Source organism: Parasteatoda tepidariorum, chromosome 5 (assembly GCF_982258835.1).
Source record: "Parasteatoda tepidariorum strain Cologne lab strain chromosome 5, Ptep-v5.0, whole genome shotgun sequence".
Classification (NCBI taxonomy): Eukaryota; Metazoa; Arthropoda; class Arachnida; order Araneae; family Theridiidae; genus Parasteatoda; species Parasteatoda tepidariorum.
The window spans coordinates 86035958-86062161 of NC_141759.1; positions in this window are offsets into that span (position 1 = coordinate 86035958).

The following is a 26204-nucleotide window of genomic DNA, read 5'->3' on the forward strand; positions in this document are numbered from 1 at the left end:
CATTAGAATATCTGAAAAATCACTAAAGAAATTAATGCATTAAACACTAGTTTGTTTGTTTGAAAATTTTAAAAAAAGAAATCGTAAATGTATTCCTGCACTTGAAATATTTCTTAAACATGATAGCTCGATACTTTTGTTCAATTTTAATAAAATCACCGTTTGATTAATCAGAGTTTTAAGAAGGCAGTAAATTTGAACCGTATTATGATTCAAGGTACCAATATTAAGGTATTGATACCAAGATTCCGAATAAGGTGCTCCAAATCTGATGCAACAAATCTGATTCAACAATCTGATGCTCCAAATCTGATGCAACAAATCTGATTCAACAATCTGATGCTACAAATCTAATGCAACAAATCTGAACCGTATTGTGGAGCAAGATCCTACACACAGGTACTGATTTTAACGTACCAAAACTAAGGTACTAATCAAGGTATTAATAATTTAGGATGCAGAAAATTTGAAGCATATTTTGGTTCAAGCTATTAAAATTACGTTATCGATTCTATTATACGAATCATGGTACCGATAAAATAGTTCAACGGTAATCAAATTTGTTTGAGTATATGGTTACCAGGATCACTGCATTACGTTAAATCATGCCAGAGAATGATTATTTTGATTGAAGAAGAGAGAAAAGAAAAGTGATAGCACTAAACTTTAACGCTTTTCCTAAAAATAAAAACAACAATGTTTTTCAGAGAAGAACTTTGCTCCAGAAACTTCTAACATAAGCCCCGTGCATTATCCACTGCGATGTTTTTGGCGTTAAACGTTAATTAAACCTGAAGTTCAACTCCTAGGGCTAAGCTTTAATCTAAAATTGAAACTCAAGAGGGAATTCTTTAGAAAATATTTTAAACGTTTCTTTTTGTCGTTAGCAAGACAAGCTAATTATCGCCTTTGCAAGAATTTCACAGTTCAGCTAACTTTACACAGCGCTTAATTTTCCCGATATGCAAACGATAGAATCAATTTAAATTTTTAAATAAGTACTGCTTAGAACTTGTGTAAAACTAATTTGTATAAATTATTGAGAAATATAGTAAAAGTTTCTAAGACTAATGCATACAGTACATCTTCTGAAATATTCCTTTAAAGGAAACACATAGTGCTGCATTGTGCTACATTGTGCTACATTAGATATGAAATCTATAGAACCGATATTAATTTTTAATATATATTAGTTAGACGTTGTGCAAAACCAGTTTTTATAGTCCAATACATAGTTAACACTTTACATATTACTTGTTTAAAGGGAAAATGAAAATGAAAAAAATCAACATTGTACTCATTTCTCAAAAATTCGATTCGATAAAAGTCCTCTGTATTGATTATCAAAAGTACTTTTAAGCAGGAGTTGCTTTATTAGTTATTTAATTTTTTTATATAATTTATTTAGTTATGCGATGCATTTAGTTACTCATTTAAAGTTACTTTCTGGTTTTTACAGCATTCATATCTGTGATAGAAATATTTGCATAATGAAGTCTGGTCCAACGAACATTGTATGTATTCTGTAGCAGCGGAAATGGATCCACTTTACTGCTGATTTAATCATATATATATATATATATATATATATATATATGTCAGTCGTAACCTTTTACAAAAGAAATAACGCAAAATTCTACAAAAACTAATTCACCATTTTATTATTCTTTTTTCATCCATTGTTCCAAAAAAAAACCAAAACAAAAAAAAAAATGATCATAGCTATAATATCAAGCTTTTAGCTCGCAACATCAGAAAATGCGTGTTATTACATCACGTGACCCTGACACCTTCCCCCCAGAGTCATATTAGATCCAAAGATCGAATATGGCAAATAATTTAAGGGTCACACTTTACACATAAACAAACTATGTTTCACATTCACCCAAATATTCACTGAATCTTAGGTTTAACTTAACACTAGGTATTTACTTTAATCACCTAATAATAATAATAGGAAAAAATGTTCAGAGTCTTATTTTAGTTTATATTTACAGTCTGGACAATGCATCTGCATTACTAAGTTTCGATCCTTTGATGTGACTTGCCTCAATATCATGGCGTTGAATGGCTAACGCCCATCTCTGCAACCTCGGGCTTTGGGGTGTCGCACTCGTCAGAAATACTAGGGGATTATGATCAGTTAATAAAATAATCTTAGCACCACAGAGTAAGGTTTCAAATCTCTGCAAAGCCCAAATAATAGCATAAGCTTCCCTTTCAATTGTAGACCATTTCTGTTGAGTTGAATTCAGCTTCTGGCTACCGAAAGCTATGGGACGAATATTTCCTTCTTCATCTAACTGACCTAAACAACATCCGACCGCATTTTGAGATGCATCCGTATGCAAGTAGTATGGTTTCTCTATGTCTGGGACTTGTAACTCTGCGATCTTACATAGCGACGTCTTCAATTCCTTGAATGCCTTCTCAGCTTCTTCGCTCCAAGGAATCTCATTAGGAACTTTCTTTTTAGTAAGCTCTGTTAGTGGAAGAGCAATCTTTGCGAAGTTTGGAATATACTGCCTGTAAAAGTTGCATAATCCCAAAGCACTTCTCAGTTGTTTTTTGGTTTTGGGTGCCTCTAATTTCTGTATTACTCTTATTCGTTCTTTGTCAGGAGCATGTTTACCTGAACCAATAATATGTCCTAAGTATTTAACCTTTTGTCTAGCAAATTCGCACTTTCTCAAGTTCACGGAGAAATTAAAATATTCCAATCTCTTAAAAACTTCTTCAAGATGAATCAAATGTTCCTCCCACGTATCAGAAAATACTGCTAAATCATCGATATAAGCACAAGTGAAATCAGACATGGACTGAACCACTTTAGACATAGCTCTTTGGTAGGTTGCAGCAGCATTTCTTAATCCAAAGGGTAATACATTCCATTGGTACTGGCCTCGGTGAGTTCGGAATGCTGTGAGGTGTTTGCTGCCGTTCTCCATCGGTATAGCCCAATATCCCTTCAACATATCTAGCACAGTAATGAATTTCTTCTTTCCTACTAAGAAATTCAACTCCATCATATTTTGCATTGGATATGCATCCGGAACGGTAAGAGCATTCAAACTTCTGAAATCAATGCATAACCTGATTGTTCCGTCTTTCTTATGAACACATACTACCGGGTGTGCTATCTCACTTACCACCGGTTCAATCAGTCCTAACGCTAGCAATTCATTGATCTGTGCATCCACTTTCCCCTTTAAGTTTTCTGGTATCTTATACGTTTTTGGTTTCATCGTATCCTCCTCAGCTTTCAGCTTTATCGCATGTTTCCCAACTTTAGCTATCCTTATCTTCCCCGAAAACAACGTTTTGCGTCTATGTAAAAGATCTTTCAATTGATTTTGTTGCATTTTGGGTAAGTAATCCAAATTTAATCCTTTCAATGCTTCATAGCTTTCCACATCTGTAGGAAGAGTTGGTGTTTCGTATATTTCACCAAATTCATCATCAATATCATAGACAACTCCAACTGTTTGAATTCTCGCTTTGTATTCTCTCATTTTGTTAACATGCAATAATCTTAAATTTCCTTCAGGCATTTGCAAATAATACGAATTCGGTTTCACTCTTCTAATTACCTTTACTGGACCTATCCATCTGGCATATAATGAATTGGATGAATCATGCATTAGCACAAGTACTTGATCTCCTGGCGCAAATTCCCGGTATTTTTTCCTTCTATTGTAATATTTGGCATAATTACTTTGTTGCACATCACTTGTTAACCTTGCCTTTTCGGTTGCTATTTCTAATTTTCCTTTTAACTCTTTTAAATATTCCTCCGCTGATCCTTTCATATTCAAAGGTAAAAACATATCTCCGGCCCAAATTGACTTCAAGATAGATAACGGGCCTTTCGGTTCTCTCCCGTACATTAGCAGAAAAGGTGGTACTCCTGTAGTTGCATTTGGAACTTCTCGATAAGCCCATAGTACAAATGGTATATGTCGATGCCAATTTCTTCCTACTTCTCTAATAATGTGATGTAGCATATTTTTGAAAGTTTGGTTCCATCTTTCAATCAATCCGTTCCCTTCCGGATGGTATGGCGTTGAAAATCGCGGACAAGCTCCTAAAACCTTCAAAAACTCTTGCGTTAAACTTGCCGTAAAATTTGTCGCATTATCCACCACGATTACTTCTGGAATTCCTGTCCTACAGAATATTTCGAGCAGTGCTTCACATGTATTTAACGATTTGAGCGGGACTGCTTCAGGCCATCTTGAATGTTGGTCCATCAAACAAAGGATATATTTATGTCCTTGTGCTGATACTGGATCTAGAGGACCAATTAGATCTACGTTCACCACTTGGAATGGAAGTTCAGGACGTGACACAGGTGTTATCGGAATTTTGTCTACTGAACGAACAACTCTTCTACCTTGGCACCCATGACATGAGCTACAATAAGCTTTAATTTCCTTGACCATTCCTGGCCAATAAAAGGAAAATTTAATTCTTTGAATTGTTTTACGAGCTCCTAGATGTGCTCCGAATACTGACTCGTGGGCAATTTCTAGTATTTTACCTTTTCTAATTTCGGGAATTACTAATTGTTGTATTCTATTCCCGTCCAACAGCTCTTCATGGCATAGTATATTATTTTGTATCACATACCCTCCTTTATTTTGCTTCCCCAATTTCCATGCTTCTTGGAGAGTATCGCAACTTTGTTGTTGTATCTTGAATCGTTCGGTTTCATTTCCATTCTTTTTATCACCGCATTCACCTACTGTTGGCTCCTGCTGCTCTTCTCCGTCACTTGCACTCATATATAACTGCTCCTTTCGGGAATCTGATCTTAGCTTCATAGCAGCAGTAAAACTGGGATTGTATACTCTTTTTTGTTCTAATAATGCCTCATAAGTTTCAGCATCCAACAAAATGTCAGCATTTAACCCATTGACGGCTGCTATCATCGTTTTAATTATAGGCGTAATATATCCTTCCGTTACCAAAGCGATTTCCACTTCTTTTAATTCAGCTTTTAGACTTTCGCCAAACGCAGGTTGTAGTATTATATGTCCTTTGTAATCCACTTCCTTACCCACTATATCGTTTTTAAATACACTTATTTGTGCACCAGAATCTACTACAGCTTCGTATTCATTTCCATTATATGAAATTCTAACTTTCTTAAGGGCAGCTATTTTTGGTTGAACGCCTTTACATTTTTTGTTTCCTATCATGACTTCACCGTTAAATCTTGCAGTGACTACTTTGCTTTCGATATTTCCATTTCTGAGTACCTTAACTTCGGATACTTGCCCTTCCGATACTTGAACCTCGGCCACTTTGCCTTCAATGTTTCTTCTCCTCTCTTTATTATCTCGACAAAATCGTGCCAAGTGTCCTACTCGTCCACAATTAAAACATGTGACTGGATTTTGGGAAGAACTCCGCTTATCAATTCTGCCATGGTTGTAATGCTCATATTTATATCCTTCTCCAAATGTATGATATCTTCTACTAACCATGTTTGGTTTTTCCCGGTATAAGTTCCTATATGGTTGAGAAGCAATGAATTTAGTAGTTTGGTTATATTTCCTTGCATTCTCGTACTCATCTAACTTCTCAGCAAGTGTGTCAACTGAGCAAATTCTACTCCACTCATCAATAAAATGATTTTGTATGTCTCCAGGTACTCGTTCTTTTATCTGTTCGACAATGACAAGTTGTTTCAGGCTGTCGAAATCATTAATTTTTAGTCCCGAAACCCATTCGTTAAAATAGTTCGCCAATTCAAATCCAAAATCTCGCCAAGTGCTCTCAGCCGCTTTACAATGTCTCTTAAACTTTATTTTAAATGCTTCTGGGCTCAATTTAAACCTTTTCAATAACATACATTTTACATGTTTATAATCATTTGCTTTTTCTTCAGGCTCCCTTGCAATTAAATTCGCCATTTCTAGAGGCAATAATCCAACAAGATGCGTTACCCAGTCTTCTTCTTTTATATGGACTCTTCGTGCTTGTCTTTCAAACAATATTAGATAAAAACTTATATCACCTTCTTTTGGATCAAAAGTACGCATTAATTTTTGCAATCCACCAGGTACATGTTCTCTTGTTTCTTCATTTCGAGAGCTGCTCGTCTCTCCTATAGTACCAGTATGTACCAATGAAGCTTCTATCTTCAACCTCTCCAATTCATATTCCTTTTCTTGCCGCTTTAATTCATCTTCCCTTTCCTGTTCTCGCCGCTTTAATTCACCTTCCCTTTCCTGTTCTCGCCTCTTTAATTCATCTTCCCTTTCCTGTTCTCGCCGCTTTAATTCGTCTTCCCTTTCCTGTTGCTTAATTTCATATTCTTGTCGCCTAATTTCATCTTCTTTTTGTTGGCGCTTTATTTCTTCTCTTCCACTAACTATTCTTTTTAATAATTCCTTCACAAACTCCTCTTCGTACTCCGTACTTGCCAATATAATCTTCTTTAATTCGGTAACTCTCATGTCTTCCGTTGCCGTTTCTCCTAACTCTTCCGCCAAACACTTCAAATCTACTTTTAAAGCTCTTCCTAAAAATGCCATTTTTCACCTACTACTTTCTAAACTGCACCTTCTTACAAAAAAAAAATGCCACTTCCTAAACCAATTTCAAGACAATCTAAATAACTCACTATCTTCCATCAAACAACTTGAAATTCATAGAACAAACAACTACCAATCTTTTATTTCGAAATCCATTGGGGTCTCCCCGCACATTTGTCAGTCGTAACCTTTTACAAAAGAAATAACGCAAAATTCTACAAAAACTAATTCACCATTTTATTATTCTTTTTTCATCCATTGTTCCAAAAAAAAACCAAAACAAAAAAAAAAAATGATCATAGCTATAATATCAAGCTTTTAGCTCGCAACATCAGAAAATGCGTGTTATTACATCACGTGACCCTGACAATATATATATATATATATATATATATATATATATATATATATATATATATATATATATATATATATATATATATATATATATATATATATATATATATATAATAAATAAATACAAGAAAACACGAAGAAAGTTAATGAAAACAATAAGATAAGAAACAATAAGATAAGAAAACAATAAGATAAGAAAACAATACATTTTTAAATCATTCTTGGAAAATATCCGTCCAAGTAAGTTCATCTGATTTTGCTGCTCGCTTTATAGTCCCCCCTTTTTAATGTTTTTTCTTTTTATTTTATTTTATTATCTGTTTTTACATGTTATTTTTCTTATTTGTACTTTTTGTGATCTATTTTATTTGTTGTCATTTAAAAAAAAAAAAAAAAAAATTTTTTTTTTGAGTGCTCCTCACACTATTGTATTAATATATTTAGCTTTGGCTTTATTGATACAATATCAGAAAGCACTCTGTTTTGCGGATATAATCGTGTGGGCTGAAGAAAAGATTATATCTTTTTTTCCGGTTTTTATCAATTTTTTTTTTCTTTTAATAAACTGTTGTTTGTTATTTTTTTACTTATTATTCCTCCCCCCCTTTTTCATTTGTCTATTATTTTTCTTTGTTTTCTTCGTTATGAACTTTTATATATATATATATATATATATATATATATATATATATATTTTTTTTTTTTTTTTTTTTTTTTTTTCTTTCTGTTTTACGGATATAATCGTGTGGGCTGATGAGAAGATTATACCTTTTTTTCCGGTTTTTTAAATTAAATTTCATCCTTTTTTTTTTTTTTTTTTTTTTTTTTTTTAACTTTTGTTTGTTATTTTTTTACTTATTATTTCCCCCTTTTTCATATGTCTTTAATTTTTCTTTGTTTTATTCCTCATTTTGAACTTTTTTAATGGGTTCTGTTTACTTGCAGCTTGAGGGCAATAAATGAAACTTATTGTTTTTCTTAACTTTCTTCGTGTTTTCTTGTATTTATTTATGTATATATATATATATATATATATATATATATATATATATATATATATATATATATATATATATATATATATATATATATATATATATCATTTGGATTGCTTTATTGCAAAATGCTCTACAAAATTTAACTGGCCAGTTGAAGGATTTAGTAAATGCTGATTTTATGTTTTAATTATTTCAAATGAAATCTTTTAATAATATTATTGAAAAGCAGGATTTTTATTTGAATTCTAATATTATTAAATATATTAAGGAATTGAAATCTTATTTTATTATTTGTGTTGTTGAGAAAGCATCTAATAATGCTTGCATTTTGCAGAAAAATGTGCACTTAATGAATAAAGAAAAAACGATAATAATTTTGTCAAATTAAATAATTCTAATAAAGAGATTAACGTTCGAATTTCAGCTCTTTCCGAAAAAATTGGTTTAAAAATCAATAGCACTAATTATCCTTATTTATTTTCTACAATTAAATTTAGATTCGTTACTTGTAGTACTGGTTGTTACGTTTCTGTTTTTGAAAAAAATATTTTGAAGAAAATATTTAAACATCGTTTTAAATAAAATTATTTCTAATGAAAAATTCTTCTTTAAATATTCAAACATCATTTAAAATAAAATTATTTCTAATGAAAAACATTTTATTATAAATAAGACATTATTAAATATTTGAATTACAATAAAATTAAAAGTATTCTTACATGTGATTTTAAACATTTATTTCCGGTGAATGTACCACACAATAGTTTAAAATATATTTGTTTAGAGATTTTTGATACAGATTTGTTTTATGAGGATATTACTAGGGAAGAATGGATTAATTCATGTAATATAAACATATTTGAAAATTATCTGTATTAATGATATTTGTTTTTTCAAGCAGATTCAAGGTATATCAATGGGAAATTAATATTCCAGTGATTTTGCTAATATTTTTTTTTACATTTTCGTGAAAAAAAATTACAGCGTTAAGTTACTGATAGGGTTTAGATGTATTGATGATTTAATTATTTTTGATTGTACAGATTTTGATTTAATCAATGATACTAAGGAACGTATTTTATTAAAGACTAACTCAGGTGCTAAAAGGGCCAATTTTTTTGAAATTAAACTTCTCTATGAGGAAATTCAATTGGATTATACTATAAGAGAAGCGATTTTAAGTTTATTGTTATTAGTTTAACACATTGTAATTCCAATTTATACTGTTTAAAAATATTTTGATTTATCAAATTCTTATGTTTAAATTTATTTACAATAATAAAACGGATTTTCTTACAGCTATTAAGAATTTCAGACTTACTTTTAACATTAATAATTTTCCTTTTAATTATTGTAATTTTAATCTTTTAATTCAAAATATTTTAAAGGTGTTCAATTAATTTGATCGATATTGAAGCCCACATAAGTAGGTAGACAAATTCGGCGAAAATTAGGATTTTTTGTTCCTGATAAATTTAAATGGCAGTACTTAATTTAAATATTTTTCTTGGCTTGTTTTCAAACTTTTCGAAAGAGGACAACACTGAAATTTTCAATTTCACTTAATTGTTTTAAGTATCTGACAATTAATATCTTTTTGATTATTTTAACTCAAACTTCCTCTTTGTTGATTTTATCTGTAGACGTGCTTTCATCAGTGTTTTTTCTTAGTGTGCCTTTGATTTAAGTTGTTTTCGTTTTAAATTGTGTTTCAATATAATTTTGAGGTATTTCAATTTATATTCAATTTTATTTTGAGGTATTTTATTATATTCTTATTTTGTTTTCTGTTGTTAGGCCTCAAGTTCCAGTCAGGTTTTGGTTTAACCACTGACTACAGAAAAGCTTCTGCATATTAACATGTCAGTGTGTCTACTGATGAAATACTCCGTTTGTGCTAAGATGGATATCTTTAAAATTTGTTTAGTTTTTATTTAAATTTCCATATTTTTATTTAAATTGCTTACTTAAAAAAATTTTAGTTTAAGTTGCTTGAAGTGCTTTTTAATTTTGTCTTATTTAACATAAATTCTGCTCTTTATTTTTTTTTTAAATTTTAAATTCTCATGCTTATATTAAATAGCTTTGTATTCTAATAGTCCAGGATCAAAGATTGATAAGTGCAGGACACTAGATACCTTTCATGTAGTAAGGAAATAATAGAAATATTGCGGTATCAGAGCTGGGATTCGAAACTCTGATTAGCTGGGCATGAGATTGACCTAATTAACCCTCTCAGCTACATTATGTAAACAACTGCACGGTTAAAAATTGCTTCATAAAATGGCCCTAGTTGGCGCGGATCAAATTCTGGTTGTTAAACCACAAGATAAAACGTTTTGTTTTGTTAAAGTTAACAGTTTGAATATCATCTTCGTATAGTCATTTGACTGCTTTAGATGAATGTGATAAAATAATAATTAAATAAATAGCTGTTTAACCAGTTTTACCGATAAATTTCTAACAGTGCATGAAGGGAATGAGCAATTTGAAACGGCAAGCGATGAGTTTCGGTAGGTGAAGCAACTGATCGCTCAAAGCGGTTAATTGATAATAACGCAACACGTTAAACATAACATGTTTCGAACCTCTGATTTCCTTAAATGACATACCTTCAGATATATCAAAAATGTACACAGGATTTAAAGTAATATTATCGGAAAGAGAAATTAAAATAAATATCAGTCGCTATGTTGAAATGTAGGGTATAATTTGGACAATCTATGAATGCTTAAATAACCTTGTTTGTGTTGAATAAGAAGCAAACGTTTATGTACAGGTCATTCTAATAATTGCTCTAATTGAGAGCTATGCGTATGAGCGTAGACTGCCTTGAAACAAGAAAAATCAAAATGAACAATATTAGATTTTGAATAGATCAACGATTAGACATCGATAATGGATACTTTCTAAGCGAAACTGATAGTTATTTAATCGAATTGATAAACTACTATAAATGAAAAAAAAAAACTTTAACATGGAAAAATGTGGCTTAAATTAACTATAAATTTTATAGGTTAAGGAACTGCAACAAAAAAAAAACGCTAAGCAATTGCAACTCTTTTTTAAATAAGCTACAGAGCCACCATATAGGTTTGAAAACACGAAATTTAACTATAAACTTTTAAACGAAACGGATATTATTCTGATAAAGAATTTCCGAAAGCTCGTTTATTTTTTCCTTTGCGTGCCATTTATGTTTAGCTGAAAATTCTTCTGTTTTTCTTGCATAAAAATCCTTTCAATTTCGCTTCTAAATGGAAAGGGCAAATTTTTCAACTAAAAGTATAGCAAGACTCCGTACAAGAAACTTCATAGCTGTGAAGATACCTCCAGACAAGACAAACAGATACTAACCCATATGCAGATATTGCCATCATACTCATTTAAAACTGCCTTGCCATTCTAGCTGTACCTTTTAAACTCCGCTTCTCACTAAGAAAAATTCTATAGTCTTCAGGACTTTGGAAGCATTTAGCTCTGAAATAAACAAGTTAACAACAACAAAGGAAACGGAATTTAAGAAGATCTGTCAATTATGATGGTAGGATGGTTAAATATGCATTCAAGTTAATTAATACAGTAATTAACATATATTTTTTAAGAACTCAAATTTTGTTTGATTTAAATTGTTATATATAAATTTTATTGGATTAGTAACCAAAACATAAGCATTTAATATTATTGCTTATCTTTAAAAGATGCAAACAAAGTAACTTGATAATAAAATTATTTAATCGAAAAATTATTTAGTCCTTATTTTAATGACACGAAATTTAAAAAATAGTTTTTTAAATTAAACATTTTTGTATTATTTTGATTTTAACAATAAAGCAGTGATAAGAATAAAATATTATTTAAACTAACTAGGCTGTTGATTTTAGTCTGCTTAAAATAAGCGTTTCTTTGCAAAGCCGATGGTGTACTAGCCGATGGTGTTCCGCAAGTCACTTATTACCTAACCTAATAATTAAAAAAAAAACATTTTAACTACGAATTTCAACCTGTAAAACTTAATAATTCGCAAAAGTATTAAGCTAATTGCATTTTATTTAAACTGCTGAATATAAATTTTATTGGAATAGGAGTCGCAATATAAGCATTTAATATTATTGCCTCTCTTTTTTATAAATAAACGGTGCAGACAAAATAATTTGATATTATAATTATTTAATCAAAATATTATTTAGATTTCATTTTGAAAAAAACGGTACTGAAGTATAAACTTTTAAAGGAAACGCTTGTGTTTTGTTATAATTTTTACAGCTAGTGAATGATACAAATAAAATATAATTTAAACTAACTAGGCTGTTCTTTTCAGTCAATGAAAAATAAGTGTTTCTTTTCAGAACTAAAGGTGAGCTACAAGTAGTCCGAAAGTCACTGATTACATAACCTAATAATTAAGAAAAAACTTCTTCACTATATATTAAAACCTGTAAGATTTAATAATTCTAATGAAAGTCTCTCGAATTCTACTCTTTTTATTGTATTTTATTTAATCTCGTCGAATTTCTTTTATTGAATTCTCTTTTTTATTACTCTCGTAAATTTTTATTTCATTTCAAATTGAGCACTTTCTTTTGAAACCTCTAATTTAAATTGAAAAAAGTTTTTTTCTTCTTTAAGCAGAGATAAAGTCATCGAGTTTTCCTGAACAATCGTAAAAGTGGGGTAAAAAGTGCGACTAATTATGAATTGAATTTCTCATAAGCTTCAGTATTTTACTCATTATATTGCCTGACAGTTTTGTAAAGACTTTTTATGCTCAAAAATTTAAATTTTTTTTGTATAAGTTACGTAATTATATGACGTATATAAACAATGATGTAGGTTGTATTTTTTGTTTAAAAGAAACTGACGAAAGATTTTTTGATTAAAAAATAATGGAGAAAAATGGGATTCCTAAAGAAAACGAAAACTATTTTAAATTAGTTTAATTGCGAAATTACGAAATGTTTTTTTTTGTCTTTATAATAGTTTATAATTACCAATAAAAATTATTCACCAATAGCAGATGATGCATTTTGACCAACGTATTAAACTAAATAACGATAGATTTTATTCATTAAAGCGCTGTTAAAAACAATTAAGAGATACTGAGGTTGTGGGTTGATCATGCACCTGGAGAATTGTTTGAAAGATTGATACATTATCGACAGACGTAGTAGGCCATATGAGATATAAATGACATTTGTTTGGCAGAAAAAAGTGCTTTTTATTGAGCATTTGGGTACAAAAGGGAAAAAAACACATTTGTGCATATGATAAAAACAAATTTTAGTTGGGGTACGGTTATCCCGAACAGCCAGCAACATTGAACACCTTTGAGGCATTGAGTCAATGAAGTTATTAATGCGGGGCTGGAGTATTCAGCCCCACTCCTCCAGAAGAGTTCCTTACAGTTCTCGGAGAGTTTATATTTTATATCCTTCGTTGAACAGTTGACTTAATTTTGAGTTTACGACTGCTATAAACATTACGACTAGAATGTTCAACTCCGTAGCCTTGTATTTTTGAACCAATCCAAAAGACAAGGAAACTCCTGGATCAGCACTCCCAGAGGTATTGATTTCTAATGGGAACATGGAGGACTTTGCGACTCGACAGATTTAACGTGCATCAGTTACCATTTACTACACGGGGAGTCTTCAGCCGGCGGGGATCAAAAAAGTTGGTGGGGTTGGTAAGCGTACCCTAATTCGTCTGCCAAGAATGTCCCAAACATGTTCGATTGGGTTCATGCCCGGAGAAAACGCTGGCCAATCCATTCAGATGATTCCTTCCTCCAAAAGGAAATCATTCATTAAGTTAGCACGTTGTGGTCTGAAATTGTCGTCCATTAACATGAAGTCATCTCTAATTGCTGCAATGCAAGGGACTACAATAAGTCTCAGGATCTCATCCCTATATCGGTGACCGGTCAGATCTCCATTTGGAATGTTATGGAGATCGGTGCGCCCACTTATTCCCATCAATGGAGAAGCCAGCAAAGACCATCACTCCCCCACCGATAAATTTCACAGTTTCGTGCACGCACGCAGGATTGTTTCCAGTGCCACGTTCCATCCAGATGAAAATGCGCCTATTATCAGGATGAACAGAAAAACGGGACTAGTCAGAGAAGAGAATATTGTACCATTCGTTTCTCCAGAACACATGATCTGTTGCCCACTCTCTGCGGGGGCCTTGCTGCTAACGTGACACACACCATTGGTCGGTGAGCATACAGAGCAGCAGCGAGAAGGCGATTTCGGACTGTTTGTGCCAAAACTCTAGTGCCAGTAGCCCATTGAAAGGTGTTATTGAAGAAGAGCGGCATTCCTATTTCGGTGTCTCCGAGCATGTCTACGCCCATACACTTTGCAAGTCTACGTTGTTGCACGTCTATGCCCTTGCTTGATCTTCGAAATGCATTTTCAGTCTCGAAATAACACTTCCAGATCCCGAAAAACCCACTTTTCGAATCTCCAATGGCTTCTGCTAAATATGGCCATGCCATGGAAGAAGAGGCAGAAGCCATGGCCTCCAATGGCTTCTGCCTCTAACCGACCAACATTCTGTTAAATGACTTCGTCGAGACATCTTACTGAATTTTTATCATTCTTTTCCGCTTTTTCTCACATTAAGTTGAAAGTCAAATTAAATTCGCTTCCACTTTATTTAATTAACGTATATTTTAGTTTTATTAATCAAAATTATGTTTTTTGTTAATTAAAAATGTAATTACCATACAGTACGGTAATTTTGTCAGATAAATCTCTCCCCGTAGAATTTAAGCAAAATATTAAGACTGCAAAAATGTTTCACTTAATCTGTCCTTGAACGAAAATAGAGTTTCTAAGATTCAAAGTTCTGCTGTTTTAAAGTAACACTGATAGTGAAAGGGTGAAACTTTACATTTCCTCTCTGAATTAAGAATAATCTATATATATATTTCTCTTACACGGCGACAAAAAAAAGCCTCATTACAACTCCCCGAATGGCAACGCTAGAAAATCGACCAATGATTGCCGCTTAAAATGCGACATGCCAAATCTAGCTGAGATGGCTCAACATATAGCGCTTTTAGAAACGGAAACTGAAATTACCAGAGGGAGTATAAGCTAGACAGAAGTGAATAGCATTTGTCAATAGATCTCTATTTTAGTATTTTGTCGAAAGCGCTTTTTTTCACGAATTTATATATTACGAATTTATTCGACGATTTTTGATTTATATCACGAATTTATTTGCTTTACTAGAATTTATTTGTTTATGCAGGTTTTTCCATTGCAATTTACTTATTTCACTTTTTAATGGACTTAATTATAGCCAAAATTTTAACCTTTTTAAAGATATATCAGTTTTAGAAATTTTATCTTAAGATTTTATTCTATAGCACATTTCTAATAGGTTTAACGAATTACATGTCATTTATTTGAATTCAAATTTATTTTAAGGACTTAGTATTTATCAAAAAGATGTATTTTTTTTTAAAAAAAAAAGTTGTGATATAGATTTGAATGATTGTTTTGAATTCTTAGAATTTTGTGCATTTGCAATGTACCTAAGTTAGTAGCGAGCGAAGCGAGCTTGGTTAGCGAAGCAAACCATTTAAGATTGCGTAGCAATTTTCGGGGTTGGCGAGCGTTAGCAAGCAAAGGGCGCAGCCCTCTAGTTATTTTATAATTATTTAATTATTGCTAGTTGGCATAATCATTAGCAGAAACTTCCCATTTTATTTAATTACTATTTACAATACTCTAGTTTTTGCAACGCATTCTGATACGCAGTTTCGAAATGAAAAAGTTCGCCATTTCATTTCTAAGTTCGCCATTTCATATTTCAACATATAGTTTTTTTTTCCTTTTTGAATAAATTTTCTGTGCACGGGGAGTGTGATATTTTGTATTCTTACCCAAGTTTTATTATTGATTTTTGCAGCGTGCGAATGTGTTGAGTTTAGTCAATACATGTAATTGAATTTTATTTTTTATTTTATAAACAACAAACTCTAGAATTTGACACGAACTCCAGATTTCTTTTACCAGCCTCGGTAGCAAGTTTGAAAATATTTTTTCTTCATCTTTTTCGAACAATAAGTTTTCCAAAATATATGAATGAGAAATATTTCACGATCTACAATAAAGAATAATATTTTCTGATTTACTTCGACTTTTTGTTACTGGCTAAAGGAATATTTTATATCTTAAGCTTCTTTTTCCAAAGGATCATATTTTAAACTAAAATAAAGATATTTCATGTGTATCAAAGCTATTAAATGAACAGATAAAAATTTTGGAATGCGCCAAAAATAATTGATAAAAATAAAAAAGCTACATCAAAGAGATAAAAAATGAAATTTAGTTACGATTTATTAAATTATTCCATATTAGGCGCATTTGGCGCTAATTGCTTCACCTTTCAATCGTTCTCTTTTTTTATATAAATAACCGTCGTTGAACAGCCGACGTAGTTTAGGGTTTACGACTACTAATGTTCAACTCCATAGCCTGGGATTTTTGAGCCTTATCCAGAAGACAACTGAACTATATTGGGAGAAATTTTGTCTTCGCGGAGGACTTTCTGATGGAACTAACCTGCATTTGTGGGTTAGGATGGAGATCATGAAAGACAGGATGGACATCAGGATTAGGATGGGTGGATTAGGATGGACAGCATGGAGTGGAAAACCTCGAAAACCTCCCACGGTTAGACTGACGGCAAAGAGATCCAAAGCCATGATCCGTCTACTAATGAGGATATTTTTACGTCAACACTGTGGTAGATGCGGGCCGCGTGTGGAATTCGTATTGACAAGCTATCACTGGGATTCTAACCTGGTTCTCAGCATTGGAAGCTGACCGCTCAATGCTCTGATCAACCACGGCTCCAATCGCTCTTCTTGATGAGAACTCTTCTGTCTTTGGGGGAACGACTTTAATCGAGTATCTACTTATAACGCCTTAAAGGAGAATTTTGAAGCTTTTTCGCCAAGGAAAACAAAAGGAATCCACATCTTAAATACCTTAATCTCGATTCATTTCTGAACCAATATGTTTACTATCTTAATATTTTGACTTAAGAATGAACAGATATCTTACGTAATAAAAATCGCCAAGTTGGAAAGATTACTTTTACTTAAATAAAAGTTATCAAAAATTAATAAATGTTATGAATAATACTCAATTTCCGAAAATTTTTATGGTACCAAACAATGTTGGCTTGGAGTAACTTTTCAAATCTTTAATTTATTAGATCATAAGCACCCATTATTTTTCTTTGTTTGTAAAAAAGCGTCTTTTTTATTATAATTTCAACCCAGTTAACAGTGTAAGGGTGTTTTTAATGTCAGAAACAACCCTTATCGTAAAGCACAGCAAGGTTTATAAATAATTAGCGAATAAACCTTGCAAGCTTTAAACAAATCAAGAGTTGCAGTGTTTTCATCATAGAAAAAAAATGGGTGAGAATTTCTCACCCTTTCTCAAAAACAGGGTGAGATTTCAGAAAGTTAAGTGAGATTTCTAAAAACTGAAAAAATGCAAATAGACTTGAAAAAAAAATTTCTTTCATTATAATACATTTTTAACGTCTTCTATTTTTTAAAGCATTGAATATTCTTGCTGCATCATCATAGAAGATTTTGCCTTTACTAGGTATTTGTCCCTCTTACATTAGTGTATAAAACATTTGAACGTCTTACATGAAAAAACCTTACCTGCGGTAAACACGTGGTTGCAGAGAAATGTGTTCTGAAAGGGGTTCCGTGGTTCGGAGAGGTTGTGTTCTGTTGCTCGAAAAAGTTCTGAACAATACTGGTAAATAGGGAATCTATATAACGGGACAAATGCTGAAAATAATGAAAGATCCAGGAAGAAAAGTGCAATGCATTTTATTCTAATTGGCGTAATTCGAAGCTTTTTCCAAAATGCGAGAAATTCGCGAATTTTGAAATTGATTTATAGAATGCGCGAATTTCTCGCGGCAATCATTTTTTAACGCGAGAAAAGAAAAAAATATGCGAGATTCTCGCGTTCTCGCACTGCAGTGAAAACACTGTGAAAGGATTTTCAAATTGAAGATAATTTAGCCTATTCAATGTTTATTTTAGGTTTTACGACTATCAGAAAAAAACATTTTTTAGTTAAAAGTAAAATTTCAAGTATTTAAAAAAATTCTTTAGCATTTTTAGTGCTCATATGGCAGCTTTTTATAGTCCATTTTGGCTAGCAAAATTAAAGTTCTTATAACCAAACATTTAGTAAAAAATGCAAAACTAAAAAGTAAATTTTATAGTATAAATGACTTTTACGCCATGCTCTAAAATATCATAACTAAATTTCTAAATTTTATAACATTTACCAAATTTTATCATATATGAAACCAAGTTTTACTGTTTACTTTACCAAAATACTTACAAAACCTTTCAGGTTTAAGTTTACCAAACTTTTGGTGTACAGAAATACATTAAATTTAACTATATTCTAGTAATTTTAACATACTTTTTCCTTAATGTACATAAAAATACATTTTTTGGCAAAAATTGCTTTTACTGTTTGAATTAAGTTTTTATCCAAACATTTATTATTATTTATATTATTATTTCAATTTACTAAAACCTGGGAAAAATTCTTCAGCATAGACAAATTTACTTTATACCAGGCGAAAAACCGACATGATTTGTCAATTGCGTGAGTAGTTTTACTATTTTCATAAGACAAACTATAGGTGATACTATTTTCATAAGCAAAAAAAAATATACTGAAACATGACAGAAAATAAACTCATTTTTAGTATAGTTGTCACAAAATGAGACAGAATATTTTCCCCTAAGAGTTTAAAGGAATATATTTGAATAGTTAAAATCTTGATTCTTCAGCTTTCGTTTGTAGATCAGAATGCATCTCATTTATCATATCGCAGAAACATAATATTTTTTGAATTTTCTGATATGTTATTTTTAGACATTTAATGACATGTATTTTAAATTCTATTTTTGTTTATTTACTTATTTTCTACCACTTTTGTCAGAGATTCTATAGAATTGTTTATACAGATTTCAATAAAATTCGACGTATCATTGCTTTTTAATGTAAAATTTATGAATAAAATAAACCAAGTTAAAATTTGATCAATGATCTTACTTTAACGAGACGTGGATGAAGTTTCATATAGTTGTATGCAAGATATAATTTCTTCAGTCTCTACCATTATTTTAAATTCAAAAGTATTTTTAATTTTAATTAAAAGAAGATCCGCAATTTTCCAGGGTACCCTATAAGTTCTCTTTCACTACTTCGATTGTAAGTCAAACATGAAAAAAAAATGCTATTCGGAGGAAAAAAGATGGTAAAATTACCGAACGGTAAGATAATGACATTTCTGGCAAAAAAAAAAAAGATAATTCGGTTATCAAGACCAAAATATACGGTACTAAAGCCATTCATTTAGTAATTTTTCCATTCATATGTTAACAGTTTACCATAAACTGTTAACATATGTGGAATAACAGTTTACCTTAAACTGTTAACGTTATTTATACTTACCGGATAAATAATTCTTATGACATGTTTTAAAATATCATGGTAAAATTTGCAAATTTTACTACTTTTGTCAAATTTTAACACATTTAATCGGGCCATACTTTGATGTTAAATTTGCCAAATCGTTACCAAAGGACTTTGATAACGGTTATAGAGCTTTTTGGTGCCCATATCGAGCCAAAGATTTTAGCATAGTTTGGTAGTTTTTACCATACCTTTTTCTTAGAGTACTTAGAAATACACGTTTTGACAAAAATTGCTCCCATTGTTTTCATCAAATCTTTATACGCACACTAGCTGAATACCCATTCTTCGTATAGGGTGAATTAAAAGAAATAAATTAATAAGTACTGAACAGCACAACGAAATCATGCGCAAATCTAAGAGGCATATACCGACAAAATTGTAGATTTTAGGGAAAGAACCAGGTAAGTGACGTTTTTAGTGGTACTTATGAATCAGTGGAAATAACATGAAGTGGTTACATCGAAAGGGTATGTTTCATGCAAATAAATTGTTTTTGTTTTAATTTTAATCTTAGTGTGCTTGCATGCTTTTTATTTTCAAATTAGGCAGAGAAAAATAAAAATAAGACAAGGAATTATTAGTCTCACTTTTTAATGAATCGAAATAAAATAGTTCAGAGGCCACTTTTTTTTCTTACTATGATTATAGATTCTTTGAAAATGTCACTCACCTGGTTCTTCCTCTAAGATCTTCAATTGATGACGATAAAATGACTTTTTTCCTTTATTTGTAATTATTTGCTGCCCTTCCCGGTGGCTTTACTTTATTATAATTAACACGATTTTATAGTTCCTCCCATCAGAATAGAGATTAATTGTTTTTAGCAGCACCTGGACCTGATGATATTACTCCTGATCATTTCATGATAGTTGAAACTTGCTGTCAAGTAATTTACACCGGTGCATATCTCCTTCGAAGGAACGTAAAATACCAATTTCAACAGTTTCTATATTAAAACTGCTTAGTATAGGTGAAGTTTTGATAATCTTTTAATAATCACCAAATATATCAATTTATTAATCTATATTAGTGCATTTTGGTCTTATTGCTCAGCATCTCAACATTTGAGTTTTGTGCGAAATGCATTTGTCAGTGGCAGCAAACTAAAGCGAAAATTAATATATATATATATATATATATATATATATATATATATATATATATATATATATATATATATTTATAAAGCAAAAGCAGAATTCTTTTAAAAACCTTGATAAGGAGTTTGTTGCAAGATCATTTCTATCATTACCTATATTTATTAAAAAGTTCTTTTACTTCTAATTCATTCAAATATTAATACACTATTTAATCTACTACTCGAAAAATACTTTTTGAAACTTCTCAAAGACCGTTGTAGCATTTTTATTAAAACTGTCCCAAATATTATAGTATCAGTAGTGCATATTACCTAAAATTAATTAAGCTTGATTTGCGTCTGACTATTTTCACGCATATTACCTATACGCACACATTTAGTACGTATTATCAAAATTAATTAAGCGTCATCAGCATCTGACGATTTTCCACGCTTTCCTAAGCGAATTGCCCATTAACCTTTTCTCCACTAATTTTGATTTTTGAAACTTAGTTTTTTTAATTTTATTTCAATTATTGCATACACCATAATAACATTGGGAATAATATCTCAATAGGTAATTTTTTAGTATAATTAGTACAGATTATAAACATTGATAGGGCATCTTTGTCGTCAGAAATAGTATTGCAATTTTTTACTGTTCCTCTAAACGGTTTTTTAATTTTTTCCTTTTCGCCGGTGCAAGTGATAAAGTTGCTAATGGCAAGTCACCGGATTTAGATAAATTAAATTTTTTATGATGATGTTTATTGAAAAAAAGAACTGAATTTGATTCCGCCGGCAAAATTAAGATGTACCCGAATAATCATTTTATTTCAATATGCATTTACCACTTAAGATCATCTTTTCCGTCTTAAAATAGTGGATAATCCTACCTGCCCCCTCTGCATGCTGAGCATCTCTTCAACTACTCAGTTCTCACAAAGAACTGTATCTATTCTCAATAATGGGAGGTCCGAGACCTTTTGTTCAATTTAAATTCTTGATTTAATTTTTGTGCTTGATGTTTTGATTTTGTATTTTGTATATTTCATCTCTTTCTGTATTTGTATTTCTCTTTTCTTTTGATCTCTGTACGGCGTTAGGATGATGTCTGTATCGCCTGCTGCATTGGAAATAAAAAAAAATATACCACTTAAAATTAATTAAGAATCATTGGTGCCAATAATAGTCTGGCGATATTTTTAAGTTTTTTAATCTGCGAATTAGTACCACTTTTCCATTAATTTCGTCTTTGAAAACATTAATATTTTTTTTTTTGAAATTTCAATTCATTTTAAAAGAATTGTCTACAGTTAAATTTGAAACAATGGCTAACGCTTAATTAATCAGAAAAATTCCATGTAACTTTTCACTTATCCTACTTGAACGGTTCTATAAGGGACACGTACACACAGACAGGCGCACATTCATTTATATATATATATATATATAAATATATATATATATGTATATATATATATATATATATATATATATACCACTTATATATATATATATATATATATATATATATATATATATATATATATATATATATATATATATATATATATATATATATATATATATATATATATATATATATATATATATATATATATGTGTGTTGATAGTTAATAATATGTTTATTCTTATTTTATTTTACTGAACCCTGGGAAAAATCTCTTCAGCATAAACAAGATTACATTATACAAGAAGAAAAACTGGCATTGTATTTCAATTTCATGAGTAATTTAAGAAGAATACTTACTATTTTCATAAGGTGAAAATTATACTGCAACATGACAGAAAATAAACTCATTTTCAGGGCAGTTGTAACACAATGAAACAGAATTTTCCCTTGAGAGCTTAAGGGAATATTTTTGAATTGTAAAAATCTTGATTCTTTAGCTTTTATTTGTAGATGGAAATGCAGCTCATCTACCAAATCGCAAATGCATAATATTTTTTTCTTTGATTATTCTATGTTCCCTTAAGTAAACACAAATGCATTAACGTCAAAACAAATGATAATGCATCTTGATATCTGGTTTTGAGACATTTTATGACGTGTATTTTAAATTCTAATTTTGTTTAAGTTATTTATTTTCGACTACTTTTGTTAGAGATTCTGTATTTGGTTGTATATTCAGATTTCAATAACATTTAACATACCGATGATTTTTAATGTAAAATTTATAAATAAAATATACCAAGTTATAATTTGACATATGATATTACTTTAAAAAGCCGCAGATACGATTTCATACAGTTATGAGGGATATCTTTTCTTCTGCAATCATTTTAAAATCGAAACTAATTTGAATTAAAATCAAAACAGAGTCTGAAATATTTTGAGTACTCCAATAAGTTCTCAGTAAGAACTTCTATCGTTACGTAAATATAAAACAATAATGATAGGGTGAAATTATTTGGAACATAAAATTTGCGATCTATTACAAACTTATGCAATGAGAACCAGTGCCTTAAAAGTGCACACAGAGAACGGATTTCTGGTAAAATTTCTGTACTGCAATGTAAAAAATAAATTAATTATAGCTAATAATGCCAAAATATACGGTATTTAACTCTTTCATTTGGAAATTTCACCGTTTACATGGTAACACTTTAAAAGAAATTATAGTTTTCAAAATTATAGCTTTTATTACCACAGATTTAAGAAAAAAAGTTTAATGGATTTTTCGTAAAGTAAGTTTAACTGAATAACTGATTTTCAATCAATTCAAGCTTAAGCGTAGTTCAAAATTGTAATTATAAAGTCATTGAATTTTACCACATTCACCAAATTTTTCACATATTATAAAAGTAAATTTTATTATTAAATTTACCAAAATCATTAAAAATGGCTTCTGTAAAAATTACCGAGGTTTTTCAAACATTATAGAGACAGAAACACGGTAAATTTTACTATTTTTTGGTAGTTTTAACCATACTTTTTTTTTCTTAGTGCAGGTAATATTTTTGTATGAAATTTTCCGTCTTTTCTTCTGGGAACAACCCCATTACGCCTATAATGATAAATTGTGGTTAGTATGGATTTTAAACGTACACAGTTAGAATTTTCAATCTAAAATTATGGTAAAATTACCAGCAGTAGTCTTTCCATCCAATTAACCGTACAGGTTACGGTAAAATTTTTTTTTTTACATTACGGTTCTGGTTCGTTTATTAGTAAGATAGTAAAATATCATGAATACAAAACTATACGGTTTTTTTAAATCATTTACAATTAGCATAGCTTGAAAACCGTAAAAAGCATCTAACTAACATTAAAAATAGTTCAGCAGCTTTATGGTGCAGCCATTTATACGCGAATGAGAGTATCGTATTCTAAGAGCAAAGCGTTACAAAGTGGGTAGTGCAGGACACTGGAAACTTTTCATATGTTTAAGGGAAAGGAGAAAAAATTTTGTGGTATTAAAGTTCGGACTCGAACCCCAGTTCTGTTGGAAATGTGATTGACAGATTATCTCTCTCAACTATAATATGTTCGCATGTTTAAGTAATTAAATGTCTTCATTAGATGGGCCTAGTTGGTAAAATAAAATTCTGTATGACCATTTTCTTTTACTTTTACTGTCTAAGAAGAAGGAAGTTAAAAAACGGTTTTTCTCACAGTTAACAGTTTGAATGGTTATTTAGCTGTTTTGGTTTAATATGATAAAATAAAAATGAAATAAATTGCAATTTAATAATTTTTAAGATAGATTTCAAACGGTATTCAATATTTTTTCTATCTCTAAACATGATAAAACTGTTGTCTAGGTTTCAAAACGCATCTTCAATGAAAGTTTGGAGATTTTCTCATAGTTGGGAAAACTTCGGTTGGTTTACGTTGATAAGGGAGTTCTATATTCTGCAATAATAAGAGAATTTTTAGAAAGTTTCTTTTTCGTATCTCAAAATTGTATATAGAGAAAATATGTTTCGCTTCAACTTAAATGGAACCTCTTCGCGAGCTGCAAACATTGTTTAGCGTAGGTTCTGGAGCACTCCTACCAGGTACTTTTGTAGCTTAATGGAAACCATATTTTCTACCCCTACATGTCCGAATATACTAAATATTAAAATTACCAGTGATGCCTATTAAATATAAGTATTTTATTAGCACCTTATATCGCTTGCTAGTTTTTTTAATTTTTTATTTTATTTTCTAAAAAATAGATCGTTTTAAATTCGTTTGTTGTTGAGAACCAGTCTTATGTTAAAATGCAGAAGAGCATCACGTGTGTTTGTTATAAAATAAATAATTAATTTGTTAACTTGTTCTTTTTAAAACATTTTAGATTTCCCTTTCCGATACTTCGTTACAATCCATGTATTGCTTTCAGTTTGAGAAAGCCGGTGAATAAATAATGAATTTAGCAATGGAAAAATGCAGTAACCTCGACATTTTATGTCGTCGAGAACAGTATAATAGAATCTTCAATACAGTCTTTCACATTGCTTTCCTTTTTATTGATTCTATTCATCGAAATTCTCTGAGAAATATCTATTTCAAGAACACGGTCAAGCGAAACATAATTTGATTTGAAACTATCCAAACAGAAGCGCTTAACCAAACAAGTGAATATGAAACTTTGTTTATATAGGCACTGGAGAATGTCGTGCCTGGACATAAAGGCGTCGCCTGACAAGAAATATATAAATAGAATATCAATGGGGCATTCCTGATGGAATATATTGCTAAAATTTTTGTTTAATGAAATAAATGCTTTCTCAGCGGAGGTAGAATATTGATCGAAAGAACGAATCCTCCTAAAGGGAACATCACTTGGACAAAATTGTTTTAAGTATACCGTCTATAAAATGGGAAATGGAGAGTATGGAATGATTTACGTATATTATTTTTTCTATAAAATTTTCAGTCTTATTTATTTATTTTTGCTTAGATATTCAAATGAGTAATCAATGTAATCGTAGCTTCGTATTTTAAAACGGCAAGTTTCTTATTTTGTGCACTTTCGTATATTAGTGCATCTCCAGCTTTTTCAGGACTTAGTAATACAAATTGAGGAAAAAACTAAAGACAACTCGCTCAAAGTTATTGTATCATAGAATAGAAGTTAAGTATATATATATATATATATATATATATATATATATATATATATATATATATATATATATATATATATATATATATATATATATATCCATTTCGGGGCCATCCTTGGTAACTAAAAAATCAAGGCACAGCATAACAAATCACTTCAGCAATTCAGTAAGAACGGCACTTTAAATTCTTCTAGTTACACTCAATTTGAGCTTTTGTTTTCATATATTGTAATCTGGCAATCATGTTGCGAAAATATTTTTAAATCATTCTTGAAAAATTTCCCGTTCATGTAAGTTCATCTGATTTCGCTACTCGCTTTATAGTTTTTGTTTCATACTGTTTTTTCTTTTTATTTTCTTTTATTTTCTGTTTTTACGTGTTATTTTTACTTATTGTGTTCTATTTTATTTGTTGTAATTTTTGTAAAAATTTTTTTTGCTTGCTCCTCTAGCTATTGTATTAATATATTTTGCTTTGGCTATAATGATACAATCTGAAAGCACTCTTTTTTGCGGATATAATCGTGTTGGCTGATGATAAGATTATATTTTTCATTTTCCGGGTTTTTAAAAAAAATTCATCCTTTTTTTT